This window comes from Bos taurus, chromosome 23 (assembly GCF_002263795.3).
Source record: "Bos taurus isolate L1 Dominette 01449 registration number 42190680 breed Hereford chromosome 23, ARS-UCD2.0, whole genome shotgun sequence".
Lineage (NCBI taxonomy): Eukaryota > Metazoa > Chordata > Mammalia > Artiodactyla > Bovidae > Bos > Bos taurus.
Window position 1 is genome coordinate 35,956,998 of NC_037350.1, and position 25,707 is coordinate 35,982,704.

At 38.3% G+C, this 25,707-nt stretch overlaps 1 long non-coding RNA gene across 1 annotated transcript in view; it reads right to left on the minus strand.

Annotated features, from left to right (window-relative positions):
- The window catches only part of LOC104975693 (uncharacterized), a 44,270-nt gene extending 21,840 nt beyond the window's left edge, over positions 1 to 22,430 (minus strand). Inside the window, exons 1-2 of the long non-coding RNA XR_814922.4 lie at positions 22,263 to 22,430; positions 2,193 to 2,311 (exon numbers count right to left, since the gene is read on the minus strand). This is a non-coding gene — a long non-coding RNA (uncharacterized lncRNA). The remainder of the gene's footprint in view (positions 1 to 2,192; positions 2,312 to 22,262) is intronic.
- Between the last annotated feature and the right edge of the window lie 3,277 nt (positions 22,431 to 25,707).

Consider the following 25,707-nt stretch of genomic DNA (forward strand, 5'->3'; position numbering starts at 1 on the left):
TCCTCAAATCAAAGGATGAGAGTGGGAAGGAAGAAAAGAGAAAGTTAAAACTAAACTTGAGTTATGTTTCTGCTTTTTAGATTCCTAATAGGTTTCTTATAGGCTGGCTCCAAAATCCATATCTAGAGAGTTTTATATTCGTTGTGTCTTCCCCAAATCTTAATTTGATAATTAGAAGGAACAAAGATAAGCAAGTACTAATAAAACACATAAGAAGTCATTATCTTTTGGGTATTCAGGTTATTCTTACAGTCAAGAGGAAGATGGCCTGAGCTAACACTGTCTGGTGAGGACTCCCATCCCTGCCGTCGAGCAATGAAGATAGGCATCATTCTGCATTTTTTAACCTGTTCCACTGCCTGCATAGGAATTCATGAAAAATTGACATTTACACCAAACTCCTGGCGTGCCGACTCCTCCATGACAAGTGCTAAATCCACATCCATCCCATCCAGCTCTGAGATGGCTGTAATGATCTATCCCATAGCAAGCTTCTTTGAGCTTTACGGCTTTTTAATGCATGCTTTGTGAAATGGGTCTCCTCTTAAAAAAATAAACACAGACTCTCTAGAGATGTCAAAATCTAAGAAGGCAATTTGTCAACATTTCTTATCATCATTTAATAGAAAATCAAAAGAAAATTCACTCCTACAGTTGAGAGAATGAAGCTCTTATTAAAATTAGTCACAAATAGCAGAAGCTGGCATTACAAAGAAGACCATTAAGAGATTCCGTAAGAATCACAGACAGTTATTGTGGGTCAAGTTATTAGAATCAAAAATTAGATAATTGTTCATCATTCTGGTCATGCTACCAAGAAGACTGAATTCTCAGGATTCTTTATGAAAGCCAGCCACGAACTGTCAGCCAACTATCACAGTGTTACACCAGAAAATATAAGTGCTCTGCACCTTTGTATAAATAGCATGAGCTTTACTGAACTGTCTAAAGATTGTTAGGATGCTGTACTAGTTCTTCTGAGTTGCTATAACAAAATATCAGAGGCTTAAAAACAATGGAAATTGATTTCCACAGCAGGGTCATGCAGGGTCCTTTCTGGTCACACACTTTGTACTGTATCCTCACACGGGGGAGGGCTCGGGAGCTCTGTGCATCTCTTATATATACAAGCACTCATCTCATTGAAGAGGCTTCATCCTTACAACTCCATCACCTCACAAAGGCACCACCTATGGATGCCATAACCATGGGAATCAGAATTACATCATATGAAGTTTCTGAGGGACATAAATGTTGAGACCATAGCAGATACAAATGTGAACCGGCTCATCCTCCTCCAGTGGCTGTCGTCACCCACACTCCACTGATCCTCATTTCCTGCATCACCTTGCAGCCATTCCATACATTCTATCACTCTGGGTTTCACAAGTCCAGGTCAGTCAAGTGTCAGCTCCATCTCATATTCAGCCTATTCAATGTCTCCCTCTCCCCTGCTGAGGCCCAGGGGACCTACCAGGAAGTACAGATGTGTCCATTTCTGCAAGGTTCCTTCTCTCTCCCTCTCTGGATCTTCATTCCTCGGGCCAGGTTGGAAGAGGGTAGGGGGTGACAAGATGGGGAAGTTCTGACATCACTGACTTACACGGTGCTGTCGGAGCCCTTTGGTGTCAAGAAGGACTGACCTGGAATTCCCCCTGACTGACAACTGTCTCACTTGTGGGGCACCCTTGTGATTTTCCTGGACATTCACAAGTTGGAGATATCCGACCTCATATGTTCTTTTTAAATCAGGGGAAATGTTCTGGCCCCCACAGCTCCCCACCTGCAGTAGTCACCAAAGCCTGTTTCCCCCGCTCTGCAAGCACCTTCTGGAGAAAATTAATTAGCCTGAAGTCAGCTACCCACTAGCTGACCCGCAGGAAACCCATGTATCATTAACACTCCAAACAATTGAATGGTAGAAATACTGGTGTGTATCTGACCCGCTTCCTGAGGTCTCTGAACAATTCTGTGGTCACATGGACATAGAGTAGACCAGAAAGTTGGATCCATAAAGATACATTTAACTGAGGAGTGAGATACCATTCTTTCCTTCTTTTATAGTAACTATCTTTGTAGATAATTATTTGGCCTTACAAACATCCCCTATAGGTCCCTGAATTACAAAACCCTCCAAACATACTAAGTCTCAATAGAGGCTACAAAGACATGACTAAATCAGGGTTGCTCACCTTATTCAACTGCCTCCAGACAAACTGTGATGAGGCCAATCTCTTGGCTAGCTCTCCTGAGAAGTCCGTAGTGTTGCTGGGCTGGTTCTGCAGTATCTTTATGGCTTTAGCAGGAATTTCTAGTAAACAAGACAATGGGAAATAAAAAGGTAGAAGGGAAAGGGGAATGAAGAGGAAGGAAAGAGAAAGACAGGAAGGAAAAGGAGAAGAGGGAAAATGAATAAAAGAATTGGGTTTTGAAGGTTGAAATGCTATTAATACTAGAATACTGTATATGGTAAAGGAAAGGAAAGTGAAGTCGTTCAGTCGTGTCCGACTCTTTGCGACCCCATGGACTGTAGCCTACCAGGCTCCTCTGTCCATGGGATTTTCCAGGCAATAGTACTGGAGTGGATTGCCATTTCCTTCTCCAGCGGATCTTCCCGACCCAGGGATGGAACCCAGGTCTCTCGCATTGTAGACAGACGCTTTACTGTCTGAGCCACCAGGAAAGTCCCATATATATATTGGAGAAGGAAATGGCAACCCACTCCAGTATTCTTGCCTGAAGAATCCTAGGAATGGTTGCACAGAGTCGAACACAAGTGAAGCGACTTAGCATGCATGCGTGCAGGCACTGGAGAAGGAAATGGCAACCCACTCCAGGACTCTTGCCTGGAGAATCCTAGGGACGGAGGAGCCTGATGGGCTGCCATCTATGGGATCGCACAGAGTCGGACACGACTGAAGTGACTTAGCCGCAGCAGCATATATATATGATTTAACTTTTATACCCTAAGAGCAAATATCATCTCAAATTCTTGTTTTACCTCCATTTTCTCTTTTCTCCTCTTTTTCTGAAACTGTCCTTTGTATTAGGAGTATTCTTTTGTTGCTACTAATTGAGTTGACATAGTTCTAGGGATGAACAAAATCTGTTACCTCTTCAGCACAGAATCTAGGGAAATTTTCTGCTGTCATAAATACACAACCTTCACACATATACAGGAACACTGTTCAGCAAAACCAATCTCTTCCCTCAAAGCCAGGGTTATCTTTGTCTGAGTCCTGCTCCTGCCTCTAGCTGTGATGACCCAAACCTTTCAGAACATGACAGAATACTCTGCCTCAAAAAAATCTATTAATCTCTCCTTTTGCTCCTGCATGCATGCAAAATGCCATCTTTCTGGCAGAAGATCATGGGAAAGACCTGTATGCACTTTTTTTCCAAATCATTTATTGCTGAAAATATCTAATTTCACTGTGTGACCCTCTTAACTTTCTTTCCTTCGATGTCTAGGTATTTCTAGCAAAGAAGGTGGTATTTATTAGAGGATAAATTTGGCAATAAAGGGGAACAAAGCAATTGTAGGAAACATACACTCACCAATAGCCCACACGTCTTCATGTATTTGTCTCTTATAAAGCTTATTCCAAGTATAAATTTAAGACTCTGGATCAACAACACAGGTGGTGATATTGAAAGGTGTCTCCCTGCTTGACCATGACATATAAACGAAATACTAGAGATCTCAGACAATACTGAGCACAGTCATAGGTGTTCTGTAGAGACAGCAAGGAGTAGCTGAAAAGAGGATATTGGGGGTGGATTTAACAATCATTCCCCTGCTATCCAGAGTGCATCGATTTTTCCCTCTTTTACAGATTTAAAGCAAGATTGCACTTGAAGAAACTGTCCTGCTATAGCAAGAACAGTAGCAGTGGTTATTGAACAGAAACAAACAAATGAAAAACCCTAAAGTTCAGTGACCAATTAGATTAGTAAATCACGTGTCATGGAGACAACAAGGACTTAACTGAGCTTTTAAAAAAATCTCTATTTTCCAGAAGATGGCTCTCAAGTTGTGCAAAAGAAAGAACGACATAAACACAAAAATTACTATATGATATGGCAGACCACAGGACTGGAAAAGGTCAGTTTTTATTCCAATCCCAAAGAAAGGCGGTGCCAAAGAATGCTCAAGCTACCACACAATTGCACTCAGCTCACACGCTAGCAAAGTAATGCTCCAAATTCTCCAAGCCAGGCTTCAACAGTACGTGAAGCAAGAACTTCCAGATGCTCAAGCTGGATTTAGAAAGGGCAGAGAAACCCAGATATCAAATTGCCAACATCCACTGGATCATGGAAAAAGCAAGAAGATTCCAAAAAAAAAAAAAAACCCATCAATTATGCTTCACTGACTCTGCTAAAGCCTTTGACTGTGTGGACCACAGCAAACTGTGGGAAATTCTTAAAGATATGGGAATACCAGACCATCTTATCTGCCTCCTGAGAAATCTTATACAGGTCAAGAAGCAACAGTTAAAACCAAACAAAGGACTTTTTCCAAATTGAGAAAGGAGTATATCAAGGTTTTGTATTGTCACCTTGCTTATTTAACTTATATGCAGAGTACATCATACAAAATGCTGGACTGGAAGAAGCACAAGCTGGAATCAAGACTGTCGGGAGAAATATCAATAACCTCAGATATGCAGATGACACCACCCTTATGGCAGAAAGTGAAGAGGAACTAAAGAGCCTCCTGATGAAAGTGAAAGAGGAGAGTGAAAAAGCTAGCTTAAAACAACATTCAAAAAACGAAGATCATGACATGGAAAAAGTGGCAGACTTTATTTTGGGGGGGCTCCAAAATCACTGCAGATGGTGACTGCAGCCATGAAATTAAAAGACACTTGCTCCTTGGAGGAAAAATTATGACCAACCTACACAGCATATTAAAAAGCAGAGACATTACTTTGCCAGCAAAGGTCCGTCTAGTCAAAGCTATGGTTTTTCCAGTAGTCATGTATGGATGTGAGAGTTGGACCATAAAGAAAGCTGAGTACCAAAGAACCGATGCTTTTGAACTGTGGTGTTGGAGGAGACTCTTGAGAGTCCCCTGGACAGCAAGGAAATCAAACCAGTCCATCCTAAAGGAAATCAGTCCTGAATATTCATTGGAAGGACTGATGCTGAAGCTGAAACTCCAATACTTTGGCCACCTGATGCAAAGAACTGAGTCATTGGAAAAGACCCTGATGCTGGGAAAGATTGCAAGCAGGAGGAGAAGGGGATGACAGAGGATGGGATGGTTGGATGGCATCACCGACTCGATGGACATGAGTTTGAGGAAGCTCCAGGAGTTGGTGATGGACAGAGAAACCTGTCCATCTACTACATATCTACTACATTAGGGAGCAAAGGAGCTGAGATATTAGTATACATATAGCATTATAAGGTATCAGTGATAATCAATTCTGACAAAAATACAAGAAACATTCATTTTTTTAACACACATACATCTCTCATGATTATGCTGCCATGATGTGCTACATATATTATTGTAGGGTTACACTGGAGAGAATCCCATAAGGATTGTTTATGCATTAGGGAGGATCATTTATGCCAAATTGGAGAGTTTGTGATTATTTTGCAAGGCAGCAGGAAACCAGGACATTTTAGTGCAAGAGAGCAGTATGTTCAGAATTGACAAAAAGAAAACATTAACCAGTACTGACAGGTTGTGGGTGTTGAGACTGGTAGAGAAAAAGCAGCAGCCCAGAAACAGCTGGGAATATTATGACACTAAAGGAAAATCAAAGAGGGCTCTGCCAAGCTGAAAGAAGCAAAGGATAGGAAAGACACAGGAAAAGAAATAGGCCTTAACCACACAGACAGAATGAGGCAGACATTAAGAGTCAAAAGGCATTCAAGAACATGCGACTAGATGAGTAAATAAATGGCTGGAAAGTCAGAGACAAGGGAGGAGATAAACTAAGGCTTTGTCCAAAAGCATCTGAACTTTATTTTCCTGTATTTCATTCACTTTGTACCAGAAATCATCAAAAAATGTTAAGTCACTGTAGCAAATCACAGAAATAAGTACACTCAAGTCTCTGCTAGACTCTATCAGGTACCAGAACCAAAGCACGACTACCCAGTGATAACAAGCAGTAAGTCACTGGTCCCTTTCAACACTTAAATAAGACATACATTGTAAAGCATACAGGATGAATGGAAATAAAATGAAAACAACCCATTCCTCTACAGAGCCAGCCTGACCCAAATCCTAAACAAAACGTTAAGTAATGCCCTCCTTAAATATGTGTCTACTTCCTCCAAGAATTTCTCATTCCTTTCACCTGAATCCACCCTTGTTTACTATCCCTTCATTGTTTTACTCTCAGCAGGTCAGCTAATCACTAATCAAATAATTTAAAGTGTTCAGTCCTAAGATAATATTCATATTGATGGACTATTGAAACTGAAAATCTTTCTAATCTCCTGAAAGTAAAACTCTAATATTGGAAGAACTCCTTCCGAGCCTCTTTCCAAAATGCCCAGTAGGCAGCAGATGAAACTCTAGCTACTTAGATGTCTTCTGCATAATTATAACCTATTTTGATAATAAACAAAAGGAAGACAGATGAGGCAATGAAAGATGTTGAGGAAGAAATGCACAGAACAGTGGAAAAGAAACATATGCTTTAAAGACAGATCTCTGCCTGCACACCATACCAAGTGTGATGGGAGCCAGGTGGGCCTAATCAGGGGTGGATTTTTCAAGAAAGCTCTCTATGAATTAGAATTGAGAAATCTTATTCAGTTCAACTATTCAAACACGATTCTTTGATGCTAAGACTCAGAATGACTTGTCCCACAGTTAACTGCACTAAATTGAAAAATGAATATACTTATTGCATTTTGGAACGTTGCTAAGAGATCTTAAAATTCTCATCACAAGAAAAAATCTTGTTACTATATTGTGACAGATGTTAACCAGACTTACTGTGGTGATCATTCTGCAATATATACACATATCAAATAGTTACACTGTACACCTGAAACCCATATAACATTATATATGTTATAGATGTATGATGATCATACAAGCACTATGTTTTATATCTAAAACATGTATTGGTTTATATACACATATGTATAAACAAATGTACACACACCTATATACAGAAACTTTTCTTAAAGGAATATACTTATTTTGGGATAAAGAAAGCAACTCAACTAACATTTTTTGTTTTTTTTCCAAAATTACATTCTAGCTAGCATATTGTGACTAAAACCTTATCTCCAAATGTACTTTATGTTTATGCTGACAAAGAAAACAGAAAAGTGCCTTAACCTTGCAGCATTAACTGCAGAACAGGTTAGTCACAATAGCTCATAAAAACCACTAAATTCTGAAACTGCTACTGTTGTTCAGTCATTAAAGTACTCTGCTGTGCTATGTTGTACTTAGCTGCTCAGTCATGTCCAACTCTTTGCAACCCCATGGACTGTAGCTCTTCAGGTTCCTCTGTTCCTGGGGATTCTCCAGGCAAGAATACTGGAGTAGTTGCCATGCCCTCCTCCAGGAGAACTTCCCAACCCAAGGATCGAACCCAGGTCTCCCACATTGCAGGTGGGTTCTTTACCGTCTTGAGTCACCAGGGAAGCCCAAAGTACTCTGCCATTGGTCATGTAACAAATGTTTTCTTAATTCCCACTTGACTCAGGCACGCTTATGGCAGGCAGACATTGGTCCTCATGGAACTTATATTCCAGCTGAGGAAGACAGATAACCCACAAAAACCATGGATCCAGTATACTGTATAGTATGTTAACAGGTGATCTGTATCTGTACTACAGGAAAAGAAATAGTAAAGCAGAGCAGGTGATACAGGGAGTAAAGGTAAGAAAAGGAGGTGATTTTAAAAAACGAGGAGGAACCCATTGAGGGCAGCAAACTTGCTCTCTTACGTTCCAGATTCAAGGTTTACCCTATATAATCCGATCTCTTGCTCTTCTGCCCAACTTCAAAAATATTTCCATCTCTAAGGCTTTATGCAAACTCATGCAAACATGATTATTTTGAACATTTTTCCCTCTCTTCAGTTGAAATGATTTCATAAATAATTTGGGGGTAAATTGGGCTTCACTGGTGGCTCACATGATACAGAGTCTGCCTGCAATGCAGGAGACCCAGGTTTGATCCCTGGGTTGGGAAGATCCCCTGGAGAAGGGAATGGCTACCCACTCCAGTATTTTTGCCTGAAGAATTCCATGGACAGAGGAGCCTGGGGGGCTACAGTCCATGAGACAGCAAAGAGACAGACATGACTGAGCAACTAACAAACTACTTTCCAAACTACACTACTCCCAAATTAAGTAACATTTTATGCAGCAAATTTTGATAATTTTCTGTTTTCAAAAGAATTAATTTCCAAATTATTTTCATTTTTCAACACATTGTCAGTGATTCAAATTGTATAATGCAAAAATATTATATATGCATTGCTATTCTAATATATTGTGATATTTTAAAAATATACACAAAGTATAAATTAAATGAGTGAGATAAAGAGTCATAGAAATGCTATTATTCTCTTCTCAAAGGGATGAGGACATGCGATTTTACGGCCCCTGGACTAATGGATTCAGTATGCCCACACATAATTATAACCACCACAGTTGTTTAACTGTCATAATAAAATAATTTCTTTTACATATAATTTAAACCAAAGCTCTCAGAATACCACAAGGGGCTGAGAATAAAATTATATGTGAATATCTCTCTTCATATGCATATATAAAATTTTGTAAGTTCAAATAAGTAATCATCATTAGTCATTTTATTATTCCATCAATTCAGATACTGCAACATACTTCAAACTCTACAACAGATTTCTTTTTTTCAAGGGTTTAAATCTCAGGTCCTAACAAAAGCAGAGCAATGGCCTATAAGAATAAGTAAAATATAGTATAAGTATCATTATATACATCCATTTGTAAAGAGAAATAATGAAGAGATACAAGACTTACAGTTTGTTGAAACAGAAAGCATACTCGTTCAGAACAGAATGTGCATATGACCTGAACCGAATCCAACAATATATAAAAACACATCGTGATATGTTTCTAGTCCCTTCCTTCCTAAGTCTGGTCACATACCTATCTCTTCAAAGGGTGTAAGTAAATCAGCGATACAGTCAGTTGGGGTCCCAGTAATAATATTATCACAACAGCAATATAGTGACAAATACCCAAGGAAAGCCAAATCAGAAATTGACCTTTCCCATTAAAGTTAATCATGACAAGGGTCATTCTAAAGGTCTATCAAAATCAAGTATAACTACATTTACAGGATAAAGAGAACATTTCTATCACGTAGAAATGATGGGTTATCTGGTATTCTTTTTTTGAGGCTCTAGAACCACTCTTGATCATTTTCTTTCATGTTACGAACCTTTGGAGATGGACCAGACCAGACTGCATCCCTCTGGCTCCCTTGGCCTCTGACTTCTACTGGAGTTTGGCCAATGGAAAACACTACCAGGAGACTGGAGTCAGTGGAGAAAGAGATTAGTGGATTTGATTCTTTCCTCTGACTTCTCTTCTGCTGGGAAGTGGCCAAGTTTCTTCACTGAAGACCAGAGCCCCGGTCAGAGGCCCTCACCTTCAGCTGCAGCTATATACAAGTCTCTCTAGAGACTGCAATGTCCTCTTTCTTCCTTTGTCCTGTGGACCTAAATGTGTTCATCACTCCCTGTTCTTGCATGTCTCCGACAGGGTTTGCTATTCCTTTTCAGTCATCCTTTACTCTAGTACAACTTCCAATAACTGCTTAAGTTCATTAAGCTCTCTTTATTTTCCTTACCTGTGTAAATCATCTTGTTTTTGAACAATGATACAGGTGGTTACGGAGCTGCTAGATAAAGATGGTTCCTCAAGGACCTATCGCTAAAGTGTTTACAACAGGAGGAGGACATCTTTTTTCCTGAATTCAAAACCATAAATATAAGAATATGTCTCAGATCGCATAAAAATAAATGCAAAAAAATCATTTACAAAAGAAAGAATTTACTCTTTTACAGAGTATAAACTTTAACCTCTAAGATGAATAAGGTCTGAGGATCTAATTTTTAACATAGTGATGATGGTTTGTAATGTATTATTGACATTTGTCAAGAGTGTAAAACAAATGTTCTCACCAAAAAAGATTTTTAAGTAGTAAATAAGTGAGGTGATAAATGTCTTAACTAACTTGATAGGAGGAATCCTTTCATAATGTATAGCTATTTAAATCATCATGTACATTTTAAATATCTTGCAATTATATTTGCTAATTATATTTCCATAAAACTGAAAAAAAAGAAACACATCATTGATTTAGATGCTTTTTATATAATTTCATGGATATTTCAGCCATTACTCTTGGCATGAAAAATGGGTTTTTTTATTCCAGGTTTTTTAATCCCAGTGGGATTCATTTGATAGAAAAGGGAGAAACCTTGGAAATCAACTAGACTCTCCTCACATTTTCAGTTCAGTTCAGTTGTTCAGTCATATCTGACTCTTTGTGACCCCATGGACTGCAACACGCCAGGCATCCCTGTCCATCACCAACTTCTAGAGCTTACTCAAACTCATGTCCATTGAGTCAGTGATGCCATCCAACCATCTCATCCTCTGTCATCCCCTTCTCTTCCCACCTTCAATCATTCCCAGCATCAGGGTCTTTTCAAATGAGTCAGTTCTTCACATTAGGTGGCCAAAATATTGGAGTTTCAGCTTTAGCATCAGTCCTTCCAATGAATATCCAGGACTGATTTCCTTTAGGATGGACTGGTTGGATCTCCTTGCAGTCCAAGGGACTCTCTAGAGTCTTCTCCAACACCACAGTTCAAAAGTATCAATTCTTCAGTGCTCAGCTTTCTTTATAGTTCAACTCTGACATCCATACATGACCACTGGAAAAACCAAAGCTTTGAGTAGACAGACCTTTGTTGGCAAAGTAATGTCTCTGCTTTTTAGTATTTTAGATATATATATATATATCTTTCTATTTTAGATATATATATATGTAATATTTTAGAGATATATAAATAAATCCAAGAGTGGTTATGTCACTTATCTAAACTCATAAAACTCCATGGCAAAAGTAGAAACCAAGTTTCCTAAGTTTAACTAAATGTACATTCCAATAAACAGTACTATCTCTTTGACACTTTACTTCTCAAGTACATACAGGTTTGAGCATGAACTGTTGCAATCCTTGCTGTCTCTCATAAATCTATTGGTTGTATAACTTTAAATACGCTACAAGCATATATGACTTGTGCTTTAAGAGGCAAAACTGCAATGGACAAATAAGTGCCATACCCTAAACAGCCTGAAAGGCTGTTTTCAACAGTAGATATTGACAAAGGGCACATTTCTGCTGTGGTTCCTGAAGACCTAGCAAATAGAATCTTTTTGGAATTTGCAAAAACAGAAACTGAATACTTCAGCTATTTCTAAAAAGCCTCATTAATTTTATTTCTATTCTGTATAAGTTACACTCCTTCAATCACCAAATAAATTCTCCTACATGACCATTAAGTTTCCACAGATCCTCGAATGTCTGTGTTTCTGACGATCAGTCTCTTCCTAGGTTATACAATTACCAGCAAAGCTCCTTCAGGCAGGCCCATATATCATCCACGAACTCAGCCAAATATCACATACCATATGTCAATATTTCTGCTTAGATGTCCTAAATGTATTTTCAAACAATTTTTATTTGGAAGCTAAAGTGACTCTCAGACAACATTTCGAAAATATCTTTCCTCTGGGCTCTATGCCTGTGTTTATAGATGTCCCTCCATAATTGAACATAGAGGGGGAAATGTACTTTTTATGGGGGTAATTTTTTCTCTTTCCTCCCGATTTATTCATCTGGGAAGAGGAAATGAAAAAATATGAGCCATGGAGTTGAACATACTATAAACTACATCTATTTTTGGCGGGCAACAGACCTATGCACTGTCTTCAGAGTTGAGCAGGAAACACTCACCACTTGGTTTCTGCTTTGGCTAGGAGTCCATGCAGCCTATTTCTCTAAATTGACAGCAAAGTGCACAAAGACAATATAGAAAACAAAGCAGATGCCAACAGCAGGGTGGACCCAAACTAATTGAATAATACTGCTATAAGTTCTCAGCCTTTCCTTACAGGACTAAGCTTGCCTTCAGTGAAATCTCTTATATTTTCAAATCCTATATACCATCTCATGGCTTCCCTGGTGGCTCAGTGGTAAAGAATCCACCCGCAATGTAGGAGATGCAAGTTCAATCCCCTGGGTCAGGAGGATCCCCAAGAAAATGGCAATCCACTCCGATATTCTTGCTGGGAAATTCCATGGACACAGGAGCCTGGCAGGCCACAGTCCACGGCGTTGCAAGTGCTGGTTGGACACAACCTAGCAACTAAACAGCAAACACACCATCTCAAAGCAAGAAACAAGGACATTCTGTGAACATCTGAGGATGAGTGAACTGCAGCTCTAACTGAATGGTGAGTGCTGTTAGGGAGCAAAAGGAGGTAACATTGAGAATATAAGTTCTTAGCTCCTAAAAGCAGGTATCTGAACAAACGTTAAAAGAAATCATTTCAACAGTGTGAAATATATGCTTGGTATCTTGAAAATCAAATATTCATTTTGTGTACCTGATTATCAATTTTGTATGACTCCAAATGAAATGGAAAACAGAGTAAGGAACACGTATTCTTACTGGGAAAAAAATCCTTTTAATTTTACAAGAGCCTAAAGAGAAGGGTGCCATAGGAGGCAGGAGTACAGAAAGGAAGTGAGTAAGTGCAAAAAGGAGAGCTTCTCAGCTTTAAGGGATGGACTAGATCCAAAGTCCGAGCTCAGAGAAGGAGAAAAGTACGCCTCTCCCCTGTTTACTTCCAAACCAAACTGGGTCAGAACTCACGGAAGCATCATAACTACAGCCACTCAGCTTCAAAAATGGGGAATACATTTCTGTGAACTGGCATTTGAAACTAACCACCATGTTAAGCCTGCTTCTATGACAAATGAGTTCAAAATGGTTTACAAATGAACTTTCAGAACAAAACCTTTCCCAGGTAAGGGATCTCCTATAAAAAGGCAAGCAAAGGGGGAAAAAATGTCCCCGGAACTAATTCTCCTATGCCTAGGAAAACTTACAGAGTTGTAAAAAGAGACAAGTTAAAATTTAAAATTATTGCAAGCCACCAAATCATACGTTTTGGGTAAAATAAATGTAGCCCTATAAATTGATGCGTTAACAAAGACTATGCTACATATTACTTTAAATGCCACTGTTCAATAACACCAGGTACATAACTGCATTTGAATTTACGTAAACCATTAATGTGTTTACTGGTAAGCAGTGCTCAAAAAAAATTTTTTAATGGGTTTAAAGTGTGATTAGGTTTTCCAATTTTAGTGACAAAATTCTTGTCTATCATAATAACAAATCACTGACTACTTGATTTCATTTTAAAGTATCTTGGGGACTTCTCTGAAGTTGTCTTTTTAGTCATGTGTTAGTTTATTCACGTGTTTATTATTTGCTTCTATAAGTACAGATTCCATGAGGGCAGGCACTTTGTATTGGGTACAGACACAGAGGAGCTGCTGAGATGAATGAATGAAATGAAACTATTTTCCTAGATCCATCTTACTAAAAAAGTGTAAATGCTAAAGCTACAAATGGGATATTTAAATCTGCAGCTAATTGTTAGAATCATTTGAAATTTGAATTATTTCCAAAAATCTTTCAATTATCACTAAGTCATTGACTTATAAATTCATGTAACTATCTTGATCTCTATACAAAGAAAGTCAGGTTTAACTATACATTTCTAAATATAATCCTATAAGGCAAATCTAAGGAAAACAATTCTATGCCCGTTAGTTTGATAACTAAAGGCCAACACAATATAACAGAGAAAGCTCTTGGCTTGAGAGTCAAGAGACCAAGATTCTCGTCTAAACATTTACTCACTAGTTGTGGGAGTTTGCGTGGCCATTTGACCTCTTTGAGCTAAAGTATGATCTGTAAAACATCAAGACTGGATATGATTATTAAGACCTATACTTGTTTTAAAAGTCTATCAGAACAATAAATTGTTAGCTAGAGGAAAACTGTACCATGCATATATGCATAAGAATAGTAAGCAACACATATAGTTCTTACCAAGTGCCAGGCATTCTCCTGAGCATTTACCAGCGATTAACACACAAAATCTTCACAAACTAGCCTGTGAAGGAGCCTTCATCCTCCCCATTTGCTTCTGGAAACTGAGACTAAGGACAACTAGACATGAATAGTTAACAACCCCAAGTGACCCACTCCCTGCCGGCCCCTCATCCTCCTGGTCTACCACAGTCAGCTCAAAGCATGCCAGCCTTCTCCCTGGACCCAGAGCTTTCAACCCTTTTCTCATCTCAGATCCTTTGCACTAGCTGTTCTCTTTGCTTGGAGGATTCTTTCCCTGATCTTTGTGTGGCTGATTCTCTCTCAATGTTCGGGTCTCCTATCAAAGGTCATTATCCTGTCCTGATTCCTCTAACTAAAGTCATCACCACACTTAGCCACTTCTTTTTTTTCATAGTATCCAAAACCATCTGAGGTTATCTCTTTTGGTTATTTATGAATTTATTAGTGTGTTTATTATCTGTCTCCCCTAGCTATTAACAGAATATAAGTTCTACAAGGGCAGGGATTTTTCATTTTCTTCACTGTATCTTCAATACTGAGAACAGTGTAGGGTACAGAGTAGTTACTGATAACAGGAATTAAGTGGATGAGTGAATAAATGATAACATAATCAAAAACAATTTTCCTACATTCTTCTTAGTTGTTCAAAAAATGTGAATGGTAAAGTGAATCACAGGATATACTGAATGTCTGCCGTGCCATTTAAGTATTTTCAGACAATGGAGGAAGGAGTTTACTGACAATATTTACTAGCATTTCTCAGAATTTCTGCTTTACCATCAACTCCTATCAAGATAATTATGTAAACATTTCTTTTTTTTAATTGAGTGTGTTCATTTCAGAGAAGAGTTCAGATCTTTTATTAAATCACCCAAGAAACTGAGTGACAATATGAATCATCAAAAACATTGAGCTCACCAAATTCAATACTTCCAAGAAGCATTAAACTTTATATGAAAATTTATATGCTTAAAGAACATAGCACAAGTGACATGCCACACCAACCATGCTTCATGTCCTCCATGGGGAAGGTGGTATAATATTTTATCAATAGAGAAAAACCCTATAGAGGGAACAGTGAGCAAATCTGGAGTGCAGTCTGACTACACAGGGGGTCAGCTTAAAGAACACAGGAATCGCTGGACTCAAAGGACACAGAAGAATGAAAGGTTAAGGCTTTAACTGTTCTGCAAACTCTCACACTCACTTCCATAAATTTAAGGTAGCTTTCAAAATCTATGTATTAAGCAAAAACAAAATCTCAACTAAGAAGATAAAAAAATGAAACCAAGAGAAATCAATACTAGAAGAAATTAGTGGATACCAGGACTGAAACAAATACATAAGCTTCCTGTGGATCCGGACCTTCACTAGAAGAAGGCTATATGTTGACCCTAGCTTTTCTAGAATCCAGTGCCAGGGCAGGCCTTGGGGGACAGAGCCAGGAAGTTCAGGATTCAGAAGTGGCCCCATCAAGTACTTTATTAACAACATGGATGAGGAGGGCACTTGTGGCTCAGGGCAGGCATTCCTAGTTCTGAAATCCAAGAAACTCTTCTCCCATGGGTCCTGATAAAGATGGTGCTGGGTGATGAAACAAACCCAACATTCTTACACTAGATGTAGCATAATGTTTCATAAGACTGTTTCCTTATAAAATTACTCACTGTGGACTGGGGCATTGCACTAAAGAAGTAACTCAATAAAAGCAATTATATGAGGGGACAACAGCAATTAAGAAGTCAATTAATGCAGTTCTCAGCTGGACCACATACTCTTACAGTGATGTGTGTGTGTTTACAAACATACTTTTGTTCAAGTGAGTTTTTCATAAAATTGGTGCAGCGGGGACCTTAAGGTGATATTCCTTAACATGGACCTGAAGCACAACTGTCCCACGCTTTGTCTTAGCTTGGAATCTTATACCTAAATTGGGATGGGCTTTTAGAAGAGTTGGGCTTCCCTGATAGCTCAGTTGGAAAAGAATCCACCTGCAATGCAGGAGAACCTGGTTCGATTCCTGGATCATGAAGATCCGCTGGAGAAGACAAAGGCTACCCACTCCAGTATTTTGGCCTGGAGAATTCCATGGACTGTATAGTCTATGGGGTCGCAAAGAGTCGAACACAACTGAGCAACTTTCACTTTCACTTTAGAAGAGTCGTGTGCCTGCCCAACAGTATGGAGGGTGCACAGAAAGGCTTTCTCTTCCTCCAAGAAGATGTAAGACATTCCTAGGGATGTAATTTTGCATATGCAGATGAAGGAACCAAAAGTTCCCCAAGTTCTGCAGCAGAAGGTGGTGCATGTATGCTCAGTAGTGTCCGACTCTTTGCAACCCCATGAACTATAGCCTCCTAGGCCCCTAGGTCCATGGGATTACCCAGGCAACAATGCAAGAGTAGATGGTTGCAAAAAGAGCCTGAAAATGAAGGTCGTTGTTGTTCAGTTGATAAGTCGTGTCTGACTCTTTGCAGCCCGTGGACTGCAGCATGCCAGGCATCCCTGTCCCTCAGTATCTCCCAGAGTTTGCCCAAGTTCATGTCCATTGAATCAGTGATGCCATCCAACCATCTCATCCTCTGTCACCCTCTTCTCCTTCTGCCTTCAATCTTTCCCAACATCACACCTACTCCTTGGTCTTTTTTTTTTTTTTTAAAGTATCAGGAAAGTACCCTTAGAGTAGATAATCTTGAATAGCAGGCTGCTCTGTAGAGCACTGCTTACAAAATACATGCCAGGAGAACTAAATGAGCGAACTTACCACATAAGATCATAAATTATAAGGCAGTTGAATGAATAGCTTGGGCTTCCCAGGTGGCTCAGCAATAAATAATCCGCCTGCCAATGCAGGAGCCACAGGAAATGTAGGTTCCATCCCTGGGCCACAAAGATCCACTGGAGGAGGAACTGCAACCCATTCCAGTATTCTTGCCTGGAAATTTTCGTGGACAGAGGAGCCTGGCGGGCTGCAGTCCATGGGGTCACAAAGCATGGGACACTACTGAATGACCGAGCACGTATGCACACACGTGGATAACTTGCCAAGTTATTGACTTTTGTTTTGGAGTGGTGTACCTAGACCTTCTGTGGCAACAGACAGCATGGCTAGGTGTCTCCTAAGGCCACTGCGTTCATGGCACTCACACTATGCACTCTTACAGAAAATAAGGTTCTCTCTCTGCTTTGGTATAATACTCTAAGAGAATATTACATATATTTAATGTATTTACATGGTTGATTATCATATTTATATATTAACTTAGATTACTTAAATACATTATAATAAATATTCAATATTTAGCATATAATTCTTAAAAAAATAGAACTTCTGAACTCATCTCTAGGAATCTCATGCAGGATGTTGCTTACATCATCCTCTTAATGAGAAACTTTGCTAGAAATTTCTTTCTGGGATTAGTATACAAAATAATTTTACCTCTTAAACAGGTCTATTTTTAAAGCGCATGAAATCTGTGAACTATGGAATTTTTCAGGTTACAATTTTTCACTCAATTGTTGAAAAGTTTAGTGCTGATTTTTAGTCGATTAATACTTAAGGCAGTGTAGAGATTTCTGTAACACTCATTTAATAACCTTATCATTGTTTATCTTTAACTTTTAAAGTTTAAATCATTTTATATTCTGAGTGTTATGTTTTATTTTCTTGTTGTGTTTAAAGTCTCCTTTAAGTCTACAGTAGTATAATGGACTTGTCAAAACCTGTTTCGTCTTCAGGAAAAATACGGGATTGAATACCGGTTTTATTGGAAAAAAAAGAAAATAAAGCTGGTGTACATTTTTAATCAGATGACTAAACCATATTTAACCATATAATTAGTCTAACATTTGGAAGAGGAGAAAATAAATAAGCCATGTGCTTAGTTGCTCAGTCATGTCTGACTGTTTGCAACCCCATGAACTGCAGCCCACCAGGCTCCTCTATCCATGGGGATTCTCCAGGCAAGAATACTGAAGTGGGTTGCTATGCCCTCCTCCAGGGAACCTTCCCAACCCAAGGATCAAACCCAGGTGTGCGGCATTGCAGGGAGATTATTCACTGTCTGAACCACCAGGGAAGCCCAAGAATACTGGCGTGGGGAGCCTATCACTTCTCAAGGGATCTTTTCAACCCAGGAATCAAACTGGGGTCTCCTGCATTGCAGGTGGATTCTTTACCAGCTGAGCTACCAGACAAGCCCCAAAATGGACTTCTTTATTATTAGTTTGGAACAGAATTACTGATGTGGGCATCATTCCCAAATATCCTTAGAAGTTTAAAAGTAAAATTAAATTGATTTCTCTTAAGGTGTTGAGAGTTTTGAGGGAGAAGGAGGGGGGCTGCTGCTACTGTTGTTTTATCTAAAACTATTTGTGAAAAGTCTAATTGTGATTGGAACTAAATTCAAAAATGTTAGTACACATATAAATTAGTCTCATGTTATGGGACTTCCTAAATCATTTGTTATAGAATATGAATCATTTGTGAAAGTATTTACTTTTAATATCTTCATTATTTTACACTATATCATGCAGAAGTAATTTTATTCAACTATTACATACGTTTCAAAATGCTCAATAGATTTGTCATAATCTTATTAAATGTTTTGGCAGTCACCAGAACACAGTAGGATGAATTTAACAAAAATATGAATATGCTGATTTTTTTAAAAGTCTTACAATATTTTGTAACTCAAGTACTCCAATTTAACTCACAGTTTGAATAGGAAGAGTGTGAATAGAAGATTTCACAAAAGTTTAACAGGAATAGTTTAAATAAAAATATTCAAACAAATTCCTTAAATTTCAATCCCCAAATTTCCAATATAGCCATATTTTTAAGTGTTGATAGCAGCATCAATTTTCTATTTCAATGTTTTTATAAGAAATATTGAATAACATATAATGGTTTTGTCTCGTTACATATGCTCTATCACTTTAAGATTTTATTTTTTACTTCCATCAAACACTTGATATACCATTTTCTTTACTGTCAAATACAGTTTTCAAGTATGTTGAATGACATATGCAGATATGTAGATATTTTCAATTCAGAAGATGAGGTAACAAGAGAAAAAAATTTGGGTGAAACTGTCGTTCAAATTAAAAATGTGCTGAACAATCACTATACAAACATTTTGGAAAAGACAGAAATTGGTAGAGAATAAAAAGCAAATGCAAATGAACAGAATTAAACTGGGAGAGAAAATTAACCTGTTTAACCAATATGCTTGAACTTCTAAGAAGCAACTGTGGGGTCTCTTTAGGCCTTCTAACAGATAAGAGGTGGCATAGAAATAATTTCATTAGTAAAACCAAGCTTTAGGCAGCAAAATATTCTTTGCTTTTTTTCATGGTAACAAGAACAGCCAGGTATGATTTTCAGTTCAGTTCAGTTGCTCAGTCATGTCTGACTCTTTGCGACCCCATGAATCGCAGCACACCAGGCCTCCCTGTCCATCACCAACTCCCGGAGTTCACTCAGACTCACGTCCATCAAGTCAGGGATGCCATCCAGCCATCTCATCCTCTGTCATCCCCTTCTCCTCCTGCCCCCAATCCCTCCCAGCATCAGAGTCTTTTCCAATGAGTCAACTCTTCGCATGAGGTGGCCAAAGTACTGGAGTTTCAGCTTAAGCATCATTCCTTCCAAAGAAATCCCAGGGCTGATCTCCTTCAGAATGGACTGGCTGGATTTCCTTGCAGTCCAAGGGACTCTCGAGAGTCTTCTCCAACACCACAGTTCAAAAGCATCAATTCTTCGGTATGATTTTAAGATGAGACTAATTCCATAATCGTATATAAAAAATCAGGTGCATTGCCTTCTATCACATTTTATCTAGTACACAAAAATTTGTGCTCTAGTTTAGGACATTGACACCGAAGTTTTCTACATTTTCCTCATTGCTTGTTTGTGTTAAATCCTAAGCTTATACAAGAACAACATGGTTTTAAAAAAATAAAGACTTTTTCGGGTAGTCCTAGGATAACTTGAACACAAGCAGTAAATTTGGTCTTTGTGATCCCAGTAGTCAGTAGAATGAACCTTATGCAAATACAGGCCTGGGAAAGTGAAATTATCAACCACATACAAAGGAAGGGACACCTTGAATGTCATTTGAGATACAGGCACTCTAAGTATACAGCTTAAAAGCCCTTTAAAAATAAAATTTACTGTCATATTTTACTGTAATCACTGTCAGCAAAATTGGCAAATGGTGTTAAAATAATGGACTTGCTCCAGTGCCATTAATATAACTTTGAGTATAAACAGCAACTGAATTTTCCCATCGTCTCAAAAACTATGCACCTTTTGCTTAGGACCTGAATTAATTACTTGAAGACTGTTGGATATAGTACATATGTTATTAACCTTTAGCAAAAAGCTATGCAACAACACAAGGACCACCTTTACAAATAAACAAAGAGTAAAAAAAATAAAATAATTATTAAAAAAGCTGTCTTTCAAAAGAGAGCAAAAACTAAAAAATCAAACTCCAGTTTTGTTTTGGTTTTACTAACAGACGATTCATCTTTCAAATTAATTCCATAGTTTTAGGTGTCTAACTAGATAGTTTTATGATCTTAACCAAAAAAATTACTTACTTTATCTTATTCTCACTTTCCTTGACTCTAGGATAGTCAAGAAAACAAGTCCAGAGATGGAAAAATGTTCGTTTTCAAAGTTTTGTCCTCAGAGAAATGAGATTTAAGAAAATATTTCCCAAAGGAGGGGGAAAAGAGCAAGTGTTCTAGCAATGAGCAAAATAAGTGCATTTAGGGGAGTGGACAAAAATAGTGAAAAAAGGAGCAGCCCAGATGACAGAAGACAACCCAGAATCAAAGCCACAAAGGCCATTGTTTCAGGAAAACTCACTGTGATCTACAACATGAACATCTACAGAGATGCTATAGAGAATGAACACTGAGCAAAGGCCAGCATATATGGTTAAAAGAACGTGTCAGTGGCATTCTAGGACAGTCTCAGGGAAGACACAGAATTAATTCAAGTCATAAGGATACAGAGTAGACTCGCAGATGAGAAATGCTGACCATTCATTCTAAAACTGTGGTAGTAAAAGACAGAAATGTCAGAGCAGCAGCTACACATATGATAATGATAAAAACATATCATTATATTATTCTCAACTCTCCTCAGTTTTAGGAATATTCATCTTTGCCAGATGATTCATCAGTTATTTATTTCAATGACTTTTTTTCACTTAATTACTATTCTTAATATGATATTCTATGTTATTTAAAATCTGCAAAGGGACCTATTTATATAGATTTAGTGCAAATTCCAAAATAATGGGACACTTTAAAAAGAGGACTTGAGCTACTTTCATTTAAAGGCAGGTCAACAATTGTGATTATCATGTAACAAATAACTAGTACAGGTATATACTAGTTAAATACTCTTCACAATTAATTCTATGATGTTTTATAAAGCATTGTGTTTACATTCTATTTTTAAAACTCAACTTGAGTTACATGTACTTCTACTGAATTACTGCAATAAATTCAAATGAGATTAAAAAGTACACTATAAATAAAATCTAAAGAATATGAAAATTCACTTAAAAGACACTATGCAATACAGTAAATAATATTCCTTTCTAAATGTAATACTACACTTAGAAAAAGGATTAATAAGAAATAGTCCTAAGATATCTGTAAGGTGTCTCCGGCATGCTTACTATGTGATCCTGTGGTTTCTAGTTTCCCCCTGTAGAAATTTTAAGAGAGCCCCAAAGTGGGGTGACTGGTTATTGAATGGCTTTTTCATTCAATTAATAGTCACATTATCACTGTTAATATACACTGAGATCCAACACTATAAGACAAATATATAATATTCTGCATTTGATTGTTATGGAAGGGTAGGGAGAAGGGCATGGTGGGTAGGCAAAAGAAAGCACTGAAAAAGGTAAACCATCAGTCGTTACAGGGAAAGGTAAATTATAGTTGCCCAAGACATTTGTTGCTAATTATAACAATCATCTTCCTAGACCACAGGAGGATAATGATACTCAATCAAGAGCAAGTACTCACAATTTCCTCCCCAGGCTCCCCGGCCCCATCTGATTCAGTGTCTCTGTCCTTCTCCAAGTGGGATCGGATTGTTCTTTCTTGAATTAGTTCTAAACCATCCTTTAACCCTTTGTCCCACCCATTATCAAAGAGCTCTTTGTCTTGAGCAACCTGTGAAAAAAATGACAAACTAAGAAAGGAAGGAAAGCCATCGATTCAAACTAGGAAGATACACATGAAGAATAAAAGCAAAATATATACATCTGAAAACCAACACATTTGCCACAGAAGTAAATAAAATATAATAAAAAAATAGTTATAATTTTCTTTATGCTACGTTGAATCATTCTTAAGGCATGTTACACAAGAGCATTTCTAAACTGTCCTTGATTTTCCAGTACAATTTTCATATACTTCTATTTGCATGTGAAATTTATTTACTCAAAATATACACTCAATTGTCTTTTTTTTTTTTTACAATAAAAGCAATTACTTAAGTATAAAAATAAATACAAATTAGCTGGATACTTGTATAAGGCATCAAACACCATGTTATATCATATTAGAAATATATAAACTAGAAAAAACTGTGTGCTCTGATTTGGGGTTGACAAATTATCAACAGACACTGACCACCTAAAGAAATAGATGATAAATGCTGACCAAGTGTTCTCAATCTTTAGTAGGATAGACCAAGATGAAGTTTAAACCGTAGGTGGTGCAAATTTGAGAATGAAAAAGAAATACTGATATGCTGGAAAAATCTGGAAAAGTAGTTAGGGGGTTTAGCTTAGTCTGTAAGAATAAATGAAATAGCCATTAATTATCACTACCACCTCCATCAATCACTGCCATTGTTGTCATCACCATCATCATCATCAATATTTTCAAAATCCCTACAGAGTCTCTGTTACCATAAAAAAACCTCCATACACTGGGCAATTTATTGGCTGTCAATTCCAAATCCACTCTTCTTTGCCCACTCTCTGAGAATGGAGCTTTAATTATTTCTCCTTAGCAGCAAGCATGATCATTAGCTTTGTGAACAGAAGGTACTGGAGGATATTACAAAGGAGGGACTTGTCTTTTCCTACTTCCTGGTGAGAGTCAGTGTTTTATGTATATTTTCACATGTTTAAGGAAAAACTGTGCTGGAGACATAGGCAAATCCAGGTTGTGGGACTCCAAGCATTTTCGGGAGATTCCACTATAAGGATAAAACCAAATTATGGATATAAGATTGAATATTTATTTGGGATAAAAATAAATGGCAACAGATTTCAACATAGAAAAACTGACATACCACAAACATTATAAACCAAAGGAGAGCAAACATTTCTATTCATAACCTAACAGACCCACCTCTACAATAAGTTATGCCTACATTTTTAGCTTCAACCTCTTTGTCCCTTTTGCAAAGATGCTAAATAACTAATTCAGTCTCCTTGAGCATAGTTAGCCAAAATTTATTTTCTTTCACTACTGATAGTTTCTCAATGATTTTTAGCTTCTTGATGCATTATTAGCAAACTGAAATAGAAGTTTTGTTGATAACTTGGAAAAACTCTCTCAAGCCTTGTTCATGTGAGTTAACAGCCAAAGTCCTAAATCTAAATATTTATTTAATGTAAACCTTATTTCTTCTCCATTAGCCACATGCTCCATTAGTCCATACTTCTCCACTAGACCATCCTCAGCACCTCAGGATATGTTCATTTGACCCTGATCCTTCCTATCCAGATGCTAGTGAAAGTAACTGTCAGCAGAAATCATTCCAGAAATCATTCCTAAACCAGGATGACCAGCAGTGATTTAACTACGCATGAAAGTGACCATGAATCCCATAAACTGATCCCAAGGTACCAAAATAATATTTTACATAAAGAAACATCTAGAGGTAACATATACACTGATTATCCTGATAGTATATTATAGGTATACACACACACCAAACAGCAAATTGTACAGTTTAAATATGTGCAGTTTACTGTATACTGAATACAAATTTGTTCTCTTAAGTAATGTATCAGTCAGAATCTTATCAGGCAACATAAAATACATGATGATTTGAGCAGAGAAGTTTTGATATAAAGAATACTTAACTAGTGAGTTTGTGAGTTCTCCCCCCTATAGTGCAAGAGGTCACTCTATGTTGTATGAATGCATGGCATGATACAACTGATTTCATGAGTCTTCTATCAGTAAAGTCTGCATTAACTATAAAAAGGAATGTGCGTGTGTGTGTGTTGGTCAGTCCTGTCGGACTCTTTGTGACCCCACAGACTGCAGCCTGCCAGGCTCCTCTGTCCGTGGAATTCTCCAGGCAAGAATACTGGAGTGGGTAGCTGTTCCCTTCTCCAGGTGATCTTCCCAACACAGGGATTGAACCCGGGTCTCCTGCATTGAAGGCCTATTCTTTACGGTCTGAGCCACCAGGAAAGCCCATAAAATAGTGAACTATAATGAAGAGTAATAATAAAGATATAAACAAAGCTCTAAAGAATAATATAAACTTGAGGGAGAGTACTCAAAGAGGAATGCAATTGGAAGGGGTGCCCTTCTCAAGGTTGAATTAAGACCTTATTAGAAAAGTTGGTCTTGCAGCCCACCACATAACAGGGAAGTTCACTGCATTGGCTAAACCTGAACTGGTCCACAGGTGCAGGGAAAAAAAAAGGTAAATTAAAAACCTCTCCCAGCTGCAGGTGAAACCACACAGCACAGAAGGAGTCAAGGTGACTGGAGCACACTCGCTGTGGTGTGGTATCAGCCAGGAGTAACAGTGTCAGTGTCAGGAGGACTGCGAGAAACAGTCCGACAGGGTGCAGATGGGTCAGGGCCGTGGGATATTGTGCAGAGGACTGGAGTATGGGAAGTCTGTTGACCAGAAGGACAGAGCAACACCTGGAGCACATGGTGTCCGAGTCAGCGGGGCCACAGTGAGTGCAGTGGCCAGGGCGGTGAGCTCACGGAGGGACTGAGCGCTCGGGATGTGTCAGTGCCCTGCTGACAGCCATGCAGCTGGGGCGAAGAAGTGGCAGCACAGCAGCAAGGCTGGAACTAAGCCTGAAACTGGAAAGATGTGCAATGAGATCCATAAACTAACGAGTAAGCTTGTCACAGGTATAGACGTAGATATGTGTGTACGTGCATGCATAAATGCATATGCATTTACATAAAATCGCTCTTTCAGGGAACAGTACTTTCACATACACAGCAGTGTGTGTCCCTTCCTCATGACTCAGTTCTCCCACAGGGGGATGCAGGAGAATGTCACACATTCTCTTGCCACATGTGGGAATTGTTGCCAATGAGAATAGGGTGTGATGTGGCAGAGCCCATGTACCCTAGGCATTAAAATGGGTTTTGCACCACGGGATGGGCACTCCAACATTATGAAACTCAGAGCTTACAAAGGACTATTGGCACACCTGCCATGCTCCTCTTTAGAGAAACCTTTGCTCCA